At 38.9% G+C, this 20,585-nt stretch overlaps 1 long non-coding RNA gene across 1 annotated transcript in view; it reads right to left on the minus strand.

Moving 5' to 3' along the window:
• Positions 1–19,317: 19,317 nt before the first annotated feature.
• The window catches only part of LOC149149730 (uncharacterized), a 219,065-nt gene continuing 217,797 nt past the window's right edge, over positions 19,318–20,585 (minus strand). Inside the window, exon 4 of the long non-coding RNA XR_016263257.1 lies at positions 19,318–19,733. This is a non-coding gene — a long non-coding RNA (uncharacterized LOC149149730). The remainder of the gene's footprint in view (positions 19,734–20,585) is intronic.

Below are 20,585 nucleotides of genomic sequence, written 5' to 3' on the forward strand. Positions count from 1 at the left end.
GTAATTGTAGCACAATTTACTATTTTTAGCAGTTTTTCGAGTCCTGAACTTCCGGGACCGTTTTGAGGCCCTAAACGATGTTTTTTGGAAAACTTGGGAGCAACATGGGGCTATGGACTAATGTTGCTTTCTCCAAAGTTGTAGTGCTCGGATAGATCTTTCTAAAGAGCTATTGTACGTGTTAAACGGAGATCATACGCCAGAGTTACGACCCCAAGAAGTTGATGTACCAACTTACCCAAAACGGGGCCCACAATTTGGTGTTTCATCTTCTAGAGTTAGGTTTTTGGATGTTAAGGGTTTTCCATTTTCTCAACAATAAATAGGCCTTCGAGCCTCATTATAACATAGTTTAGAGGCATGTAGCCGCCACATCTCTTCTCAGAGATAAGCTACCATCGCCCTAGCAGGGTTATTTCCATTTCTATTTGTAAGCATATTTCAGTATTTTTACATTAATGAAATGAAGTATTATTTCTGCTGCATCTCTGTGTTTATGGTTATCTCTGTAATTTTTTGTGTTCTTGTTTAAATCCAGATCAATTAAACATATAAATCGAGACCCTTTTTAATTTTTTAGTCTTTGAAAAATAAATCCTAACTCTAAGAAATTGCCTTGAAAACTCTTAGAAAACAACTCAAGTTTAGGATCATCATCGCAAATCGCATTTTTCCATGTGATAATCATAAACACCTTAAAGAACTTGCGATATGCGATCAACCCCCTCGTTGTGACATCCCGATCAAAACGCCTTAACAATTCACAATCGCATTTCGCAGGAGTCACAAATAAATAAGCCATGCAATTGTGTCATCTGTTAACGATTTGCAAAATGCGATATTGCGATATTCGCAATCGTATTTCTCATTATAAACAGGCAACGCTATATGAAATCGTTTAAAAATGTGTGATGCGCGAATAAAGTACCAAGCGTGGGAAGTAACTGTGTTTTAATATAATAATGAACAGTTTGACAGGGTAATTAATGTTTAGCAGTTTGAGGAGAAGTAATGATGTTTCAAGTTATGGCTAGTTAATGTTGAATATCTCATTCGAAATCCTCCCATGATTCAAAGTCATTTTAGAGAGTTTTTATCCTTAATTGCGCTATATCGACTATGTTGAATATATCTCTTCCATTTTAGGCAAGCTACAAAAGACATGTCATTGCGGAAAGTGATGCAGAAACAGAAAAAAGCAGAGCATTACAGAGTCCGAGCTATCAGAAATGTCTCCTATATTCTTTGATACGGTCTGCAGCGCCGATGGGGGAGCAACAACTTGGGAGGTTATATACAATAGGCTTGAGGATGAGCATCCCAAGATTACTGTCACAAAAGCGACGACTGACTCAATAAAACCTTCGGGACTCCAATTCAAGGATGTTGCCTGTTCTTTCCTTCACAGAATAGGAGTGAGAGCAAAAATCCTCCCATACACTGATATGATTAGGTGGGTGGTGGAAAACCTCACTATTGAAGATAGGCAATTCAGGAACTCAAGAATGGAACTCATGGGGTCATTCAAAGTGGAAGACCTGAAGCAAATGTACCATATACCTGACCCTCAGGACATATATGATAAATCATACGTGGCCAACTTCACAAAGAAGAACGAAGAACCTTTCAAGATGATCCAGGGCTGGAGGGTACTGGAGAATAAGTTCAAATTTGATAAAACATGTATCCTGTAGCCTCTTTGGAAAACCCCTACAACTATGCAACTGCCATGTTATGTAGACTATACGGGTTACCTAATAACGCTAAATTTTCCATAGAATGGATTCCTTTGATTGATGCCTGTGTGAATTCCCACATCATGAATTGGGCCACCATCCTATCTGATAACCTAGCCACTGTCATCACCGAATATCGACAGAAGAGATCCTCCTCTCCAAAGAACCTTCCTCCATTCTATTTCAGTGCCTACATCATGGATGCCATCTATTTTTACACTAAATTTCCAATCATGGTTTGGAAATGGACCTTGCAGGACCCATACCCTATCCATCTTAGCCATAAACAAATTTTGGAATCTCATTATATACCCCATTTTTATAAAAATATGCCACGTCGTTATTTTTCCATTGCATCAATCAATTTTCAAGAAGAAAGCCCCTAGGTTTTCCAAAGAGGCCGCTACAAACCCTTGCAGTCGACAAATATTTTGTTGAAGAATGATTCACATACATTAGGGTTTTTGGTAGTACAACAGACCCACATGTCCTCCCTTTATATGCCTATGATAAATTATTAGCAAGAGAAATAGCCCACCAGACTGTGGGAAAAGGCTTGACCAAAGTCCTGAAAGAAAGCAAGAAGTTATTATGGCCATCTTTTCCTATTAGGTGCAGTTCCTTTTCATTAGCAAATTTCAACCATGCAATAAAGGAGTCAATAAGCCTGGAAAGCCTTAGGCTCCATAATTTTCCAAAAAGGCAATTTGATCCAGTCAAGATAGCACATAACATCACTACTGCAGTAATTATCAAGCCTTATAACCATGAGGCTAATGATTTTGAAGACCTTTTATAGTCGGCTCAATCCTTCGAATGGGAAAGGACAAATTTGAGTCCTGAAGATTTTGAAAGCTTTCAGGAGTTCAGAAACAAAAGGCTCGAAATAATTCCACTGCATTTGTTAAAAATCGAGTACAAGCCTACACCCAGTGTGACTGTCAATAGTGAGGGAACTGATTCTCTCATAGAGTCTCAAGTAGATACAAGGAAAGCACTGGATACAAGGAAGGCCCAAGACACCAAGAATACAACAGAATCTAGTAGAAGGTCAGCCAAAAATCAAGGTATGAGTACCCCATCTAAAGATATCAGTTCTGAGATCAAAAGCAGCAGTTTGGAGCAGGAGTGGGATCAATTCAATAAGAAATTACAAGACACTCCAAGACAACAAATGCCTAAGAAATTATGGAGTATCAAACTCCTCAACATATTTAGAAAAACATAGAGTCTGAACCGATGGATGAGCAAGCGACAACGTCTCAGCAGACTGAAATCATTCCCGCTCTGCCCACATTGGAAATTGTCTTAAAGGTGACTGAAATCCCTCCTCTTGATGTGTTCTACAACCTGCTACACAAGGTTGTATTAAGGAGACAGAGGAAAAGGAGAAGGATAGAAACACCCGAACTCCCACCTAGGAATGAGCCAATGGACATAGTTTGGAAGGACATCCCTTCCAACCCAGCTGAAAACTTGACTAGATTGTCACAGTTTACAGGAGCGTATGCAATTGCCACCATGGACAAAGCTACCGAGATATCTGTTTTGTTGAAGGAAAAGGAAGAGAAGATTGCATAGCTCGAGCAACAGCTCGAAACAGAGAAGGCAAGTGTGAACAGGCAGGCTGTTGAGCAGCTGGCCCAATTGCAACAAAGCATGGAGGTGCTGAAGATAAGCCATGAAGCAGACATATCGGCCAAAAACATGCAACTCCAAGACTTGCAGCAAGCCATGGAAAGATATAAGGATGTTCCTACTATCGAGGAATTCATCAAAGAGGCACTAGAGCTAAATTCTCTCTTATTAAAACAACAAGAACAATTTTGCCAAAAGATGTCACATATCGCTCCTTATATGATCACTAGTAACCAACTAACAGATAAATCAATTGACCAGAGAACTTAGTTTACTGGTCTAAACACAAGAATCTCAGAGTTCATCGAATGGAAAGAAACAGAAGAGGGAAGGAAAGCTAATATACTTGAGATTGAGGAGACACACAAGGACATTCTTTTCATGGATTGGGATGCAAGGATCAAACAAGCTGAACTAGCAGTGGCAAGAGTGGTTGGGGTGTCAAAGAACATAGTAAAGGCGGTAAACCACACTTTGTTTGCCACCAACCTGGTGAAGGAAGGCAACCCGAAAGAACTACCTGATCTAAATGACTTGCATAACAGATGGAAGGAAAGAGCGGAAACTCAAAGGGAAGCAATCGCAAAGTTAGCAAAGACTGATTGGGAGTCATATTGGCAATACCTCGTCAAGCCACACAATCAAATCATGACCCTTAATTGCTCACTCCATTCAACTCAGCGGATGTTGCCACCTCTCACAGATGCAATTTTCACAGGACAGGTCAGAACATAGTATGGGGCACCTCCTCAAGTCAAATCGATGGCCAATATATGTAATTTGAAGGACAAGCTGGCAGACAACAAATCATTGCTCATCAAGTCACTTTTTATTTTTAGAGTTAGTTAACTAGTTAGGAGGAAGGTTGTTTGAAACCTCCTCAAATTTTTGTACAATCTATTTTTGAACATTAGTTAGAATAATATTTATACCCTTCTCATGCATTTAGATAAGGGTCTAGAATTTTATCAAAAACATTTGCAAAGAATGCACTTTTGTAAGTTTGTGAATGCTTTGGTGAAATTATGGAACATGATCGTTTCTTTTAAATATCAAACTACTTTATTTTGTTGATGCACTTTTGTATACTTGGAAGATAATTTGATCTGAAGAAAGGGGTTGATCTATGTCATTAGTAAAATGAGCATAAATTCACATCTATAGTACTTTTATCTTGTATGATTAGTCCTGTTTCTGTTTAATTAGTGACAACGCTTTATTTTCATGAATTATATATGAGATATGTTCTTTCTGTTAAGCATTAATTGTGCTATTGTATGATGCCTAGCTGAGATTGTTTATTTTCATATATAAATCATCACATATGCGATATAGTTTATACATTTCTTTGACTAGCTATTTAGTCAAAGAAATTATCTTTACACGTTATCATTGTTGTTTTATACGTGATTGATCTTTATTATCACATGTCAAGCACATATCTTTTTAGATCGCATATTATACAGAAATACTCGGGTTTATACTAGATTAAGTTAGCTAGAGATTTGCATGATAGAATAGGGCATTTAGTTATCATTATTCTATTGCAATCACTCAAAAACCCACCCACTCTCATTTTCAAACCCATTCTGGGAAATTGGTTCCATCATCCCCAGTCGGTGCCACCACTTTAAACGAAAAAGGAGTTGTCTTAAGGTTCGGACTAGGTGGTTATCCCCCATATTGGAGCAGCAGAACTCTGAGGCCTCAACACCATCCAAACTCGAAACAACCCATACATTAGTTTTATGATAAAAATCAACCTAAGAAAGTAGTCATAATGTCAAATTATAAGTAGAATTAGACTAAGAAAGCGACAAATGAAAAGGGACATACTTAGGTGAATAAGGGTTGTTACCGTAATAAGATATGGTCCTCTTAGTATAAAAGGGATAAAATAAATAGGAAAATAAGTAGGAAAAGGATGATAATTCCATGACCCAACATCTCCCCCCAACTTAAGCTTTTGCATGTCCTCATGTAGACTCGTGTCACTGAGGCCTGACATGTTGAGAGTGAAGTTGTGTGAGGTTGTATTTTCTTTCCATGTCTTCACCTCTGGCCCTGTATACTCGAAAAATAACTCATTCTCCCTCCCAAAACTTATCAATAATACTATATGGATGTTGATACCGATGGGTGGGTAACCAAACAAGAGGGAAATTAAATCTAAGTCGTATCCAACCTACACCAATCTTCCTAATATAGTCAACATACCGATGGACTCTGGAAAGTGCTTGCTCAAAATTCTAAGAACAATATGGGTCTCCCTTCTTCAATTCTTGTCGAGAAAGATCCCATCTCAACTTGCTTCCTTCTAAGGCACTGATTCTCATTCTTTGTATATTTCTCTGGCATATCCGTAGAATTGATTCTCGATGGTCCATCAACAATTTCTTAGTGGCTGGAAACCGCCATATTTTATTGTATTTGTGTGCAACAACTTTAGCTAAACCAAGTTCTCCTCTAATAAACAGTTCTACCCATTATTCATTAGTTGTTACAGTATCATGGGAAACTTTCCAGCCTATCTGATTTTGCATAAAAGAAACAAAATCCCTGAGTTGTACATCTCCCACATAGGGTGTCAAATTGAATGATTCATCCCCAAAGCAAGTGAGATCATGCAGGTACAAATCACACAACAAATGTTGTTATGAGAAATTAGCACTTTGAAATGTTTCTAGGAAGTTGTGTATATCCCTTGTCTTATATGGTCGTTTTTCCTTCAGGGATGTTAATTGGAAGAGATAATGTTTTTCTTACAAATATAAAGGATAAGAAGGAGAAGGAATCCTACTGCATAATAATCCATTAATGATCTCATAAATGAGATCCTTTTCTTGTTGTAACAACTTAACCTCTCCTTACAGTTCCTTCACTTGTTTCATTGCTTGATTCTTCTCGTTTTGAATTTTCACAAATTCGACAATTCTTAATTTTTTAGCCCACTGCTTAATATTATTGATCATTTCCTCGTGCTGCTTTAGGAAGATGACTTCATCTTTGGGAAAGAGCGTTAATTTCTCCCACTGCTCTAGTACCCTCATCAAATCTTCAATTTTAATGTGAGTTGTTTCAGATGCTATTTCAACATCCTCCTTCTGATCCATATATCCTCTTGCTTCTCTATCTCAACTACTAGTTCTTGTGGTACACCCATCTTTTTATTTTCAGTCTACTTTATTTCAACTGTTGCTTCTTGTGTAACAACATCATAAACATGTTCTTGCTGATTAAAAAATTGTTTTTCTTCTTCTTGCTCTGCTTCGACTGTTGGTTCTTGTGTAACAACAATGTCATCAACAAGTTCTTGTGGAATAGCAAGTCAAAATTCTTTGTCTTGTTCCCCCACTTGTACTCCAACTGAAACAGTAACAATCTCCATGATTTTATCCTCCTCAAGGATTTGTTGGCAACCCTTACAAAGTTTTTTTGAGACAATAGATGATGTCATTTCTACAACCTCTGCCAACATATCCAATCCAGTTTCATTCTTAAAATGAAGTTGTTCTTTAACCAAGACAAGTTGTTTCTTTAACTCCTCATTTTCCTTTCTCAGATTTTCAATTTGAACAAGAGGGTCAATTTTTGTCTTACCTGGTGAAGTAACAACCTCTTATTCTTCTGTCTGCTCTTTTGTTACTGGTCCTTTTATCTCCTGTTGTTTCTTTGGTTCTTGTTTAGGATCTGGTGTAACAGCTAGGATTTCAGATGTAGAGGGGCCTTCCTTTGCAAACTTCTCCTACTTTTCTTTGTCTTGTTTCTCCTCAAACCCATCAGGTCCAGTTGTATCAACACATTCCCCCTCAGCTGTAGTAATAGGTTTTTGAGTCTCTTCTAGTATAACAACTACTTGCACCCTTTTCCCAGGGGTTCTTCCACCAATTGGCCTTTTCACTTTCCTTTTATGCACTATTACCTTTATTTATACTCCCCTAGTCCCTTCAGGGGTCTTCACTTCCTTAGCTCCAGTTTCAGGCACAATTGTTGTTCCAACAATTTCTTCCTCCAGCACTTCCTCTACAATCAGGCACCCACCTCGTCTTTCCTTTAATGACTCACTAGACACTACCACAGGTTCTTCTATCCACGTCTCTGTTACAGGTCAATTTGGGCACATCAATCCTGACTTCCAGATCCGTATTATTAGGGATGCGTAGGTAGCCTTCTATCAGGCTGCATTGCAATGCAGAAACTACACTGACTGGGTGCACTGCAGCGCACTTAGCCTTTGTTTCACCTGCGCTAAGCGAGATTCATCGAATTTTTTAAATGAATCCATTGGATTCCTCATCCAATGGATACTTCTGGAAGTTTCCAGGTTGATTGAGCTCGCATTTGGATGAGGAAGAGGATGAATGAACCTCAATCCATTATCCCTTCCTCCATGGAACCACTTCCCAAATTTGGCAGAGCATTCATGAAGGCCATTAATGGCTTAACCTCCTCCATTCAGCTATAAATTGACCAAGCATTCAAAGGCTGGTCTAGGTTGGAATTTCTTGAGCTAAGGAAATGTTGTTTGAATGAGATTAGTAAGAGTATTGTAATGATGTCGAATTGTTGCTTCATGAGGAGAGAAGGGATCGAAACTGGAAGGAAGACACTGAATCAAGCATGAACATTCATGGGTTGTAATCTTTCCTTTTATCAATAAAGAATTCAAAGCTTTTTCCATTCATGTTCTTATATGATGTATATCGTATTCTGGATTCTATGATATGTTTAATTAACAGATCTTTATTGTATGCTTTGATGGGTTTCTGTCTCGGCTTGTGTGCAGGTACTTTCCAAGCGAGTTAAGTACGGAAAGGAGTGGCGGAATCAGTCAAGGGAGAGAGGGAGCGAGCGAAAGCTATAGGTTGGTTTCCCTTCTTACCTCTCTTATCTGTTGATTAAAGAAAAGGTAGCGAATTACTTTGACTGTTGTTTCTAGACTAGCTACTAAGTCTAGAGGGTTAGGCGTTTGATAAAACACTAAATTTGCCCAAAACAGTCTCCTTTCCTGACGAGGATGAACTAGGGGTCGTTCTAATGGGACTCCACCTCTTAGGGTTTTGTCAATCAGTCATAGGAGGTGTATCATCCCTACTTCGCTTAGAGCCTACGGTTGTCTTTCTCTTGGAAGATCTAACAGTTTCAACAACAAGTGTTGTTTCAATGCGTGGTTTTGCTTTAGTAATTGGTGTTGTTCAATGCTAGGGGCAACTTCATCACTCGCTTCATGATCCTCATTCGCACCAACACAAGGTCTCACTATCAAAGCATTCCACGAGCTCCCTTGTCTCTGTAATGAATGCATGATGATTAATTTAATGAGCGCCTGATTAGTGACACAATTTTTTGAATTTTTTTCCCCTTTCACAACCTCTACCATGTGTTTTAATGAATTCAACAAGTAGTATGGTAAATTAATCAACCACCCTATCCTCAGGCATGCCAGCAATTGAAAGTTATAATTGAAAATAATCCCAAGATGACCCTCACAAGTAATGAATTTTTGGATGAAGAGGGATACATCTTTCCAAGGGCAAGGAAGAGATGTTCTATCAAAACCCCTATGCTTAAGTGTCAAATATTATCCCTCTTGTAAGAATATGGCCTTAGCTTCAGGATTGGCGACTTTCCCTGAGAACCACCGTTCTCCTGTCCTAGGAAACCCTGTCACTTTTGCGATAGCTTCTTCTGTAACAACAATTCTGAAGTCCTTGACCAAAGAGTGTTGTTCAACTAAGATTTGGGAAAATTCTAAAGCGGCCAATTCACTGAAGCCCTACAACTTTTCAAAATAATTCAGCCATCCAGCGCTTTGAAACATTTCCAATTCTTTAGGATGTTGTAATAACACACTAAAGGAGTCATCTTTGTGTCTGACCGCTCCTCCACCCATAAATGCTCACAAGCACACTACTCAACAATGCTAAGAACCTATTATAGAGTTTCTTAAACACAAAAATTCTTGTTCAAGGGATAATGTTAGGGTGTTGGAATTACCAATGATTACTCATCGTTCTTACCAATTCAAAACTTTTAAATAAAAAGTTGTTTCCCAACGATTGCACTGATCTCCCGATGTAACATCATGAATAATAAAGAAAAAAAGTAATAATGATGAATGAATATTGTTACTAGCGACGATAGTTCCATTAGTTTAATTGTAAAATGTAATGTTGTTAGAGTGGTCTAATCATGGAGTATTATGGCAGGGTGAGGTATGTATTAATTGGACGAATAATTGGATTTCCTAGATATGGTCTGATTAGGAAAGGAAGCATGTGCTTAAGCAACTATCTATGTAATAACAATAGCTCCTGGAACATTAATTAATCCAAATCAGTAAAGGAACTAAAATATAATCCTATAACGACAAGATTCTACAGACAATCCAAACCTAAAACAACCCAACCATTAACCATAAACTACCTAACTCATAAGGACAAAATACCTTATCTCTTGACCCTTAATCCATTAAACCCTAACCCATAATCCCTCAACCCCCAATCCTTGTACCCTAAATCCCATAATCCTCAAAGCTCCTATTCACTTAACCCCCAACGCCTCAATTAATTAACTATTTAGGCACATTTGGTGCTAAATCCAAGGCTAAAAAGGGATCTAACCAAGGAGGTAATTTAGGTGCAAAGAAAGGAGCTAAACTCGATGCTATCATTGGCGCTATTTCTGGGGAAAATGATTGTGCTATTTACGATGCTATTTCTAACACTATTTTCCGGTGCTATTTCTGGCAATACTTCTGGTGCTATTATTACCTAAATTAGCACCTAAATGTTTTGTCCGATGAAATAAATGCCAAAAATAGTGCCATCCCGATAAATAACACCAACGTTTTCAAAAAAATGGAGAAAAATACACTAAAATAGTCCTTGGAAGCAAAAAAGGGAGCTAATCATAGGGATTTGTTGTAGTGTATAGTAGCTAGTTATTGGGTGATTCAATATTCTTTTATGGTTGTCTATTATTCGTTCATATCATTATATGGCTCATTGATATTATCTATGGTATCTTTGTGACTTTTGGTTTGTTTTGTTGTTCGCATCATATCTGAGAATCACCTAGCATGCATTATATACTCTATTGCTCGCAAGTGATGATTGTATAACAACTCTCGTACAATAATCTATGTTCATCGTAAGACAATGATTCATAGTACTACAATGCCCTAGAATATGTAGTATCTTGCACAGTGATCATAATATGCTAGACATTGATTTGAACTGTGACTAAAATATATATATGACATTGACTTATAACTATGACTTAATCCATATGTCAATGAGGATACTTGACCACGATCTTGAAATACACACACATATATGTACACATGCATGACATAATAGGATCCTTTGAATAACAATGACAATCTTCGATGTGGCAAGACAACGAAATTTATTATGATAGTGATATTATGGCAGAGAGTTTGATTTAGGACAATGATCTATATACATATCATGACATTTACAGTATGACTTGGTAGTGACCTAACGTGACAATAATTTTGTTCTCATATTCATACGCTACAATGACCTAGCTCCACGATGATAGTGACCTTATTAAATGATGAAAATGTTGCTCTGATAATGATGACAGTGCCTCTTTGACAGGTATGTTAGATATGATAGCAAATCTTTATTGGATTAGCTTCATTTAGTTCATAAACAAAGTTGTGAACTGATTTTAGTTGGCCATAGGAGGCCTGATGTATTTGGTGATGATGTCTCATGATTATTGTACTTGGTATCTCAGTTGAACAGTTGATGAATATCTAATACAAGAAGATTTTTTTTGAATGGGTTTTCCCCCTTTGTGGGGTGTTAACACCCAGGTTGTTCCCTATGACTCCCAAGGGAATACGGCCGGGGTAACCACTAACCAATCTTTTAATCACTGTTTCTAGCCAAACAGTGATCAGAGAGGGCTCTCTCTTTATGATTTAAATCTACAGTGATGGTGTTTTAGGCTAGGTATTGAGTACAGGTCATGTTTGTGTTTCGGTTGATGAAATTCCCTTAGACTTCAGTGATGTAGTTTTTTAGATATGTTGAATATCATTGGGCAATGGAGTCTGTGGCTTAATGTGTTTGAATCTGTGAGATGAAAGATGGAACTTACAGGGCCATTTGGGTGTTTAATAGAACAGATTTTTGATTAAAAGACTGGTAACAGGTAGCACAAACAGTGAAAGCATTTACGAATTTTCACTATTTATCTATATGTTCCCAACAGATAGCTTTAAGAAGAGAAAACAGAAGTCTTAGGGGCAAAAGTTGAATCCCTGAGAATGACTGTTACAATAAAAACACAGTTTTGAATTGCAGCAATTAAGAATTACAATTCTGTTACTGTATATGAGGAAAACATATATAATAGCTCAGTTTGAGTCCAGGGTAAACATGGTTAAATCCTGGTACTATCCTTTCACCTTGCTATCAAGTGTACAACATTAGAACGACAAAGAGAACAAAAGACTCAAAACAGACACGACAAGAGATTTGAGAATACTTATAGTTTTATGCAACACCCATGGAATCCTGTAACATGCATCCTTCACCACAAGACATCAAATACACCAAACTTCTGGAAGTTCCATTCCTCCTTTTTATTAATTCTCTGAAAATATTACAGCAGATGGAAGTTATCCAAGAGAAAATTCCAGCAACCACTTCAGCATCTGTGAAGGGTCTATATATACTAGCGGTGGTCTACAGAAATATCTGAGTTCTGCGTTATCTCAGTCTTTACATTCTCACCAACTCTTTAAGATATTATGTCGAAAATTTATTACACATTTAATACACAGTACAGGCATTTTAATGCTCTGTCAGAAGATATTTAGCTTTATAAGAATAGCTAAGTCGGTCTGGATATTTGGAGTTAATGCATAGAAAACCCGACTGTAGGCTGGTACACTATGTCTCGGACCTGTCAGCTGTGACTTTGACTGCTGCTGGTGGCGAGTGACTGGTCTGGCCGAGTTGGCTCAGCCTCTGCTTTTTCTGTAAATTTTAATTCCCAAAATTGCCACTGCGCGTGTCTGCTTTTTTCCTTCTGCGCTATTGGTTCTGGCCTGTCAAAATTGTCTGGGTCAAATGCCTCCAGACATCCTGTGTGGGCAGTTGATGTGCCAAAATTGCCCCTAGAGTCTCATCTGCTTCTGTGAACTTGAAGAAATTGGGTGGTGTATCAAACAGATGCTCTATCTCATTCATGAGAAAAAACAGGTTCTCCACTCTGTCATACATCATTTGCCCTGTGGCTGGCCCTGTGTCCTTTGAAGTGCTGGGAGGTTTTGCAATCTCTGCTACTGCATGTGCATCAATTCTCTTGTTATAGTTGTCCAGGGTGAGCAGTCTTCCCACGCTGCTCAAAATGTTGGGGAGGCCTCTGTTCTGCAGTGTTACAAACTTCTCCAGGAACCTGTTAATTTCTGTCTGCATGTCCTGTGTCCTTCTTTCCAAGGTTCCAATCAAGTTTCTCAATGTAACAACTCTCTTGGCTATGGCAATTGTTTCTGTCCTGTTGTTGATTCCCATGCTAGCCAATTGAGTGCTGGTTTTGTAATTCAGGATATTGATCATCCTGGTAGCTGCTTCTGGCATGTGCCCAAGGCTTGCCCTTGCTCTCTGTATTTCTTTGTTTGCTTTGGTGATGAGCACCATTTGTTCATCCATGGTTTCAATGTATTGCCACTGTTTGGCAATGGATCTCCCAATGTTGCTCCACAACACTGCTTTCATATCAGCCGTTACCCTTTCCAGTGCAAGCTCTTTTTCCAGCTCAGCAATCCTTCTCTTAAGGGTTTTCACCTCTCTCTCCTTGGCTGCCTCATTTTGTTTGCTTTTATCAAATTTCTCATTAACATTTGCCAAGTTCTGTTTGAGCCCATCCAGCTCTTTCATTTGAGCTTCCATAGCTCGGATCTCTGCTTGTAGCTTCTGCATATCTAAGCTAGCAGCTTGCTCTGATGTTGTTGTGGGGGCTGTGGATGGTGCTGTAGCTCCTGTTTGCTGAGGAGGAGGAGTGATGATCGGAGGTGCTTCCTCAAGATTTATTATTAATGGAGGAGGCTGGGAGGATTGACCTTCCCCTTTCTGTTTCATGGCTTCTTGTAGTGCTGCCTTTGCAGCTTCAGTTTGTCCTAGCTGGTCTTGAGTCCTAACCAGCTCTTTGTATAAGGATACCAGCAGGTCTGTGGTATCTTTTTCTTGCCGTTGCTGGGCAACTTCATCTGTTTGTGGATGGATGGTAGCCGGGAGTTTGATTTTCTTTCTTAGGGCTGCCATGTCTGCATCCCTTATTTTCAGCAGTTCTTGGATGCCTTTGACATCCTTGGGATCATGTCCTATCTCTATGATTACCTCCTCCAAGGATTTGATCCTGTTGTCCTTGGCTTGTGAGGATGCTCGTTCCAATTCTAGCTGGGATGATGTATTGTCTAGGCTGCTCTTTAACTTGTAATTTTCCAGTGTCTCATCTGCCAGGGAGGCATACACCATTTCACCCGTTTGTTTGTGTAACTCTATCTTATCCATGGGGTGAATATCTTTAGCCAGAACCTCCATGTTGGTTCTTAAATAGTCTGAGGTGGACTGAGGATGTAGAGTTGTGGGCATAAAATGGCTCATTATCATTTTTCCCTCACTCACATCAAAAGCAGACATTAGTCTCTGCTGGTTGCTGGGAGCTAGTTTTAACAAGTGATCATAGAGTTGCACTTTTATGGGATCACTCCTTCTCTTGATTTCTATGAACTGCTGCTTTATACTTGAGTGCCCCTCTCTATGCCGGCCAGAAGAGCTGACCTCTCCTCCCATTGTCATATCTGGTCCTCTTTGAGATGAGCTGGCCGAGAGTTCTCCACTGGGTGGGCCCATGCCCATGGCCTGCCTTACTGCTATGTCCTCCTCTTGGGAGTCATTCAATCTTTGTCTCTTCTCTCCTCTGATAAAGGATGAAGTCTGGGGAGTCTCTCTCTCTCTCTTTCTGGTTAAGTCCTCCTTCTGAGGTGTTTGGAGGACTGAGCTGTCCACATTGATGTCTGTCCTTGGAGACAACTCTGTTTGAGGCTGCTGTTCTGTAGATCCGGGCAAATCTGTCTCTTTATTTTGCTGTAATGGCTGCTGCCCACTAGTTTGTGGTTTATCTTGTTGCTGCCCCAACTCCCGCTCTTCCATTTCTTCTTGCTGCTGTAGCAAGGTGTCAACCTGTTCTTCTGTTAATATAGGTGGTTGTTCCACCTGTTTGCCTTTGTCCTTGCTTGCTGCTTGGGTTGTCTGCTCGGCAGTTCGCTGTTGTGTTGCTGGTGTGGTGGTGGCTGCCCCAATTTGCCTCCTGTAGGAAATAGGCACCTGTCCACAAGTTTAAGTCAGCTTGTTTTTGGACATTTCTAGCCTCTTGCTCAAGTATTTCTTCATTAGTCATTTGCTCTACTAATGTGCCCTCTTCCCAATCTGGTGCATTTGCATATTTTTCAATTTCAGGTAATCTGGCATGAGCATAGTTGCCTAACTTATACCTGATCCTCCTGAGGGAAATAGAGTGGTTAGGGTCATATGGAATCCACTCAAAACTAGTTTTCAACTGGAGTCCTTCCAGGATCCTGTCTGCCTCTTTCCAGCCTTCTTCCTTCCTGTTGTATAAGAAGGGACCTAGCTGATTTCTCACTTTCAACTGCGATTTCTTGTTTTTACTCTGAAAGTGTAGGTAATCTGAGTTCCCAAATTGCCTGAAATATTCTAAGGCAAACAGTCTCATGGGAACGTACCTTGGCAGCCTAAATGGATTTAATTCACATCCATACACCCTAATGACTGTGTGATTCTGGTAGAAGTACCAGTTGCCGATGTTGTAAAGCTTGTTCAAATGAAGAATTCTTTTCATGTCATCGGTCAGTCTAGGAGGAGGGGCACCTTGCAGCACTGTTAGGGCTGGATGGACAAATAAATCAATAAACTCACAGTATGTATAAGGTGATACTGAGGTACGATGGAACACAGGGGTCCAAAAAACAACTGATCTTGGGATTCCTTGGGCATTGAGTGGCCTCAAAGGGACAGAGAAGGTAGCTGGCTGGTTGAACAAGAACAGATGGTATATGTAGGAGGTGTATCTGAACAGCCTCTCCCTCTTCAAGTTCATGCACTGGTCATGAATCTTCTCAGCTATATAAGTTGCATAATCATAGTGGATAGCTGGAGGCTTACCCGGGGCAAATATGGACAGCATTGCCAATATGCAGTCATCTACATCTTCTAGTCCTCTGAATCCTAGGACATAGCCAATCAAGTCCACCATCATCCTGCCCAACTCATTCAGGTATTGGTAACCAATGGGAGGGGTTCTGACTGCTTCAGAGCTAGGTGTAACAAATAGCTGGTTAATCTTCACAATCTGGTCATTAGACAGGTTGTTTCCTCTCCTTATCAAATCTTGCATGGAAAGAGGGGTCAGTTTCTTGGCTGTATGGAAATACAGCATCTGATTTATACTCTCTGGAGTGATCTGAAACAGGACCAGGCCTGTGGGGCTAATGACTGCCCTTTGGCTGGGGTCATAGCACTCTTGGCAACTGTAGATGAGCTCTGGCATTGGATTGACTTGGGAAAGGTTGTATATGGGCAAATTTGATTCCCAAATCCCCAGGATATCTGCTCCACTCATGTGCTGGGCTCTCAGTTCATTAAACATTAGGATATTATACTTAGTTCCCATAGGGAACCAGTCCAGCATCTGGTAATCCATGTCTCCCAGGGCTTGCCATGCTAATTCTTGGTGGGGAGCATTGATAGGCTTAATATTGAGAGCAATGGGAGTTTCCATAGCTTGTGAAGGGATAAACTGTTGCAATTTGACAAGTGAGTTGGCAAAGACAGACTGCAGATTGCCCTCTGTGGTAAAAACTTGATTTCTTGAACTGTCAGAGGGGAATTTACCAGCTAGAAATTGAAATACTGCTGGTAATTGGTTACAGAGACTCTTTGGGGCCCAAGTGAGCTTCTGGTAGTAGTTCGGAGGTATTTTAGCAATGAATTTGCCGGGGAAACGCAGAGCTGAGGGGTTTTTAGGTGAATTGCAGCTTATTATGGCTCTGCAGGGAATTTTTGGACTTCACAGAGACAATGGTGGAGGTATAACCCGGTTCCAGCGGTGAAAAAATCTGTTTTACGGTCCTATTATGCCTGTGAGCAGTTTAGAGCAGAATGCAGGTCGAATGGAGGGCAGGGTAGGGTAAATACCTGTAACTTGTCGTGCAGAAGTCGTGATAAGGTGTACTGCAGTTGCTGGAGTGGTCGCCTTTGTTGAATTTACAGGTTGGCGGAAATCCGGGCAGAAACGGTTAAACAGAGAGTTCAGCAGACAATAACAGTGAAATGGTAAAAAATGCGTGAAATTTGGTTAATATGAGATTTTTACCCATTTGGCGCTTTTATAGGATGACGTCAGCATGACGTCATTGGTGGGTCACGGTGATGTGACGTCAGCTGACGTCATCGGGGTAGACGTGGCAGCAGACGACCGGTCAAAGGGCGGTGAGGTGGCAGTCCAGTCAGCGGTGAGCTGGACGTGGCAGAACGGTCAATAGCGGACGGGCGGAGGTTAAGCCGTGAAGGTTACGGTTAAGGCTCTAACCGTCACGGTCTCTCGGGGCGGTTAGAGTACGGCGCCCAGGGTGTCAGAGGGAGCTCCGAGACGGTCTAACGGGCGACGCGTGGCAGAGGCATGACGAGGCGCAACGTCATGTTCTCGGGAGTTAACGCGCGGACGTGGACGGCGTTCCGATATTGTGGTGGGCCGTCGGATCTGGAGGGCTTGATCCGACGGCTGGCGGAGGTGTAAGGTGCACGGCGGATAGTGCGGCGGAAAATATTAACGTTTATGGGTTTTGGCATAGTTTTTCAAATGTTTTTTCTGCCCACCCGCGCTTGCCTTTGGGAATGTGCCGAAAGCGGGATTTGATTTTTGTAAGGTTTGCAGAGGGTTTTGTGGGCTAGAGGGGTTTAGAGAGGGGTTTTTACCCATGCAAAGGTATTTTTTGAGGGGAAATGATCTGCAGCAAAGGGAGAGTATCGGAGATAGGTTCACCATGGTGGCCAGATGCCACTATGATCCCTCTTTGCAGATTTCTCGGCTATTATGCCTAGGGGAGGGAATATATAGCATTTAGGGCTTTATACACCTTAGTGTTATTACTATTAGGGCAAGGGATAGAATAAGGGAGTTAAATAATAGAGTTAGGAGTTAGTATGAGGGAAGGAGAGGAATCTTTGAGAAAGGGGATGTTAATAATGGAGTAGGGGGGAAAAAGTGAAGTTAGTGATGCTCTCTGCTGTGAATCCATGAAATTCACCACCTTTTTTGCTGATATGTCCATTGCCTTGGCAAAATATCTTTGACAACTATGTAATGGTGAACCTGTCCTTTCTGCAACCACAACTGCTTACCCAACTATTTCACCTAACATTTTTTAGTTTCTTCTTGGAGGGGCACTTAGACTTGCAACCCTCAATTGCCTTTTCTTTTCTTTGGCTTTTTCCTTTTTTACTCTATCTGCTTCTACCCTTATCTCTTCCAAGGTCCCAGATTAGGCTTTTGGGAACCTTTGTTTCTCTACCTGAACTACTTGTCTGCCAAGATTAAGCTGTTTGGACAGACTTCTTTCTCTATTCTACAACTCAAAATTGAAACATGGCATGATCCAGATTAGACTGTTGAATCATCCACAAAAAATGTAATAAGGTCCTCAATATCTGAAGTAATTTCACACACCTCTGATTACCTGGAAATATGGGCTCTTTGTGCTAACAAAGCAGAGCATATTTGGATTTTCAATAATCAATCATGAAATATGAAACCTATTACTATAGGTATCCAACATGGGGTTTTGGCCCTGGTCTTTGACCAACATCTCGATGTTCCCTTTGTGCATGTTTTTCTTTTGTTACTTTATGTTATGGTACAATGTTATTATTGTTCTTTCTACATAATCGCTACTGATGTTAAAATGTTATGGGGTGAATTCGATATGGGAATAATGAAAAGTTTAAAATCCAATTATCTACAAAAAAGAACAATATAGCCCTAAGAAAATTAACATGGATCCCTTTGCATTTATGGACACAATCAACATATGGTTTAATGTGCTACTTTACTACCATAGGAAAATAAATCTCATAACTATGTATTCATGAACATTAATAATTAGCATGCAACTAATTTGATTTAGATGTGCATCATATTTTGTTATTTAGTTGTATAGACTTCAAGCTTCAATACAAATAAATTCTTTGTCTTTTTTATAAAATTTTCTTAATGATTTTTGTAAATGGGTGTATAGAAATATTTTTGTCAGTGTCTTTACATTAAAGACTTCTTTTGCACATTGTAGCCTTAGCCGTGGAAACTATGTAAATCTATGTTTGAAATACATCTCATAGTTAATAATTTTTGTTTTATGAATGTCACTACAGTTAATATATAACAATGGCTTGGTTTATTAAACATGGACAATAAAACAAATCCATCTTAATATGATATGTACAATTATGAATTGTCGACATACTTAAATATGACATTACTTTTCCTATGTTTCATCACTTGAATATTGAAAATGTATCGTTTAGGTTTATTTTTTGTTTAATATGATATGAACTTTCAAGAAAATTTTTTTTCCTCCTCAAGTAAAAGTGTAGACCTTTCTTATTTTAGAGGAACGATACGTGTTGAATTCAACTACTAATTATTCCAAAACTAGTCATAAAAGAATTTGTAAAATATAACTTTGATTTTGAAGTAAGAGACATCATTTCTATTTTTCATATATGTTACAAATCTTTTTTTCCACTGGAAAAATCGTAATCTTTCATTAACTTTGAAAAATTACATATTGTAGATGCATTTTGCATATGCTATAAGTTCTTCTGCCACATGTGGGTATAGCTATATATCTATTCTGTCTGTTCAAAAGCAAAAATCATCACGCAGGATGTTCCTTGTTGATCTGTTATATATATGCATATTGCCACGCAGGGCTTCTAGTAAGTAATATTATCAGCTATGTACAAAAAGTTCAAAAAGTGTCATTTTTCAGATCTGTATCTCATGGGTTGGCTGCCCTGTGATAGTGTGTATCTATGTACGGACGATGGTAGTAGTGGTATGCATTTGTTCCTCGCTGCTCTTGAATCATCCACTCTCCTCTGGAGTATATGTTACAAATCTTATGTTGACCCTATTGTTAAATCCATTAAATGCGAGATGCATTTACTTATACTTTCAATTCATTTCAAAAGGTAATTGTAGGTACCTTCTTAAGATTTGGGTTACTCTTTTTCAATATTTCTGAAATTAAATAAGATACAATTTCAATCCTTTTGTCCTTTTCAGTTTTTAAAATATAAATGAAATCTAATATTCATAATTGATTGAGCTCTAGGAAAAAGAATACTGAGATGTTATTTTCTAACCTTAGTCGAAGAAATTGAATAAGATGCATTTTCAATTTCACTACTTCACTTAGATTGAATATTGATTTCATTCACTTCAAAAAAAAAATTCATTTCATTGCAAGGAATATCAATCACATTTCATTTCAACTAAATATTGATTGAAACTACATATTATTTCATTTCAAAAACTAATTCATTTCATTCAAAAGAAATATTTGAATAATATTGACATTTTATCTACATAAAATCTAGTTTCCAAAAAAAATTAATTGTGATAATCCCTTATATGGAAAATATAATATAACCTATTCTAAATTGCAACCAAATTGATGATACACACAACACCATTTAAGATGAGGTTTAAATACATTGTCCCTTTTCCTTTGAAGTCACTCTCTGCTAAGTTTCCTACCTACCTCCCTACCTACCTACCTAACCTTTCAAGTTATCATTGAATAGGTTGCTAGAAAATCGATTTCCAATATGAATCTTATTTTATATGTAGGTTATGCATTTTTCTATCACAATGGTTTCATAGATCACCAACATAAACATTGATACATCCTTGTTGTCCATAATTGTATGACAATGAAAACATAAATAAAGAAAAATGTTTGGTATGTTCAAGAAAAATATAAATATTAGAAGAAAAATATTCATTGCCACAAACTGAGCTGAAAGATTAGTAGAATTCATGCTTAAATACAACATTTATTAAATTCCTTATATAATTATCTAGCAAGCA

This window comes from Pinus tabuliformis, chromosome 9 (genome assembly GCF_031772625.1).
Source record: "Pinus tabuliformis cultivar Carrire ecotype Pingquan chromosome 9, CPIR1, whole genome shotgun sequence".
In the NCBI taxonomy this organism is placed as follows: Eukaryota; Viridiplantae; Streptophyta; class Pinopsida; order Pinales; family Pinaceae; genus Pinus; species Pinus tabuliformis.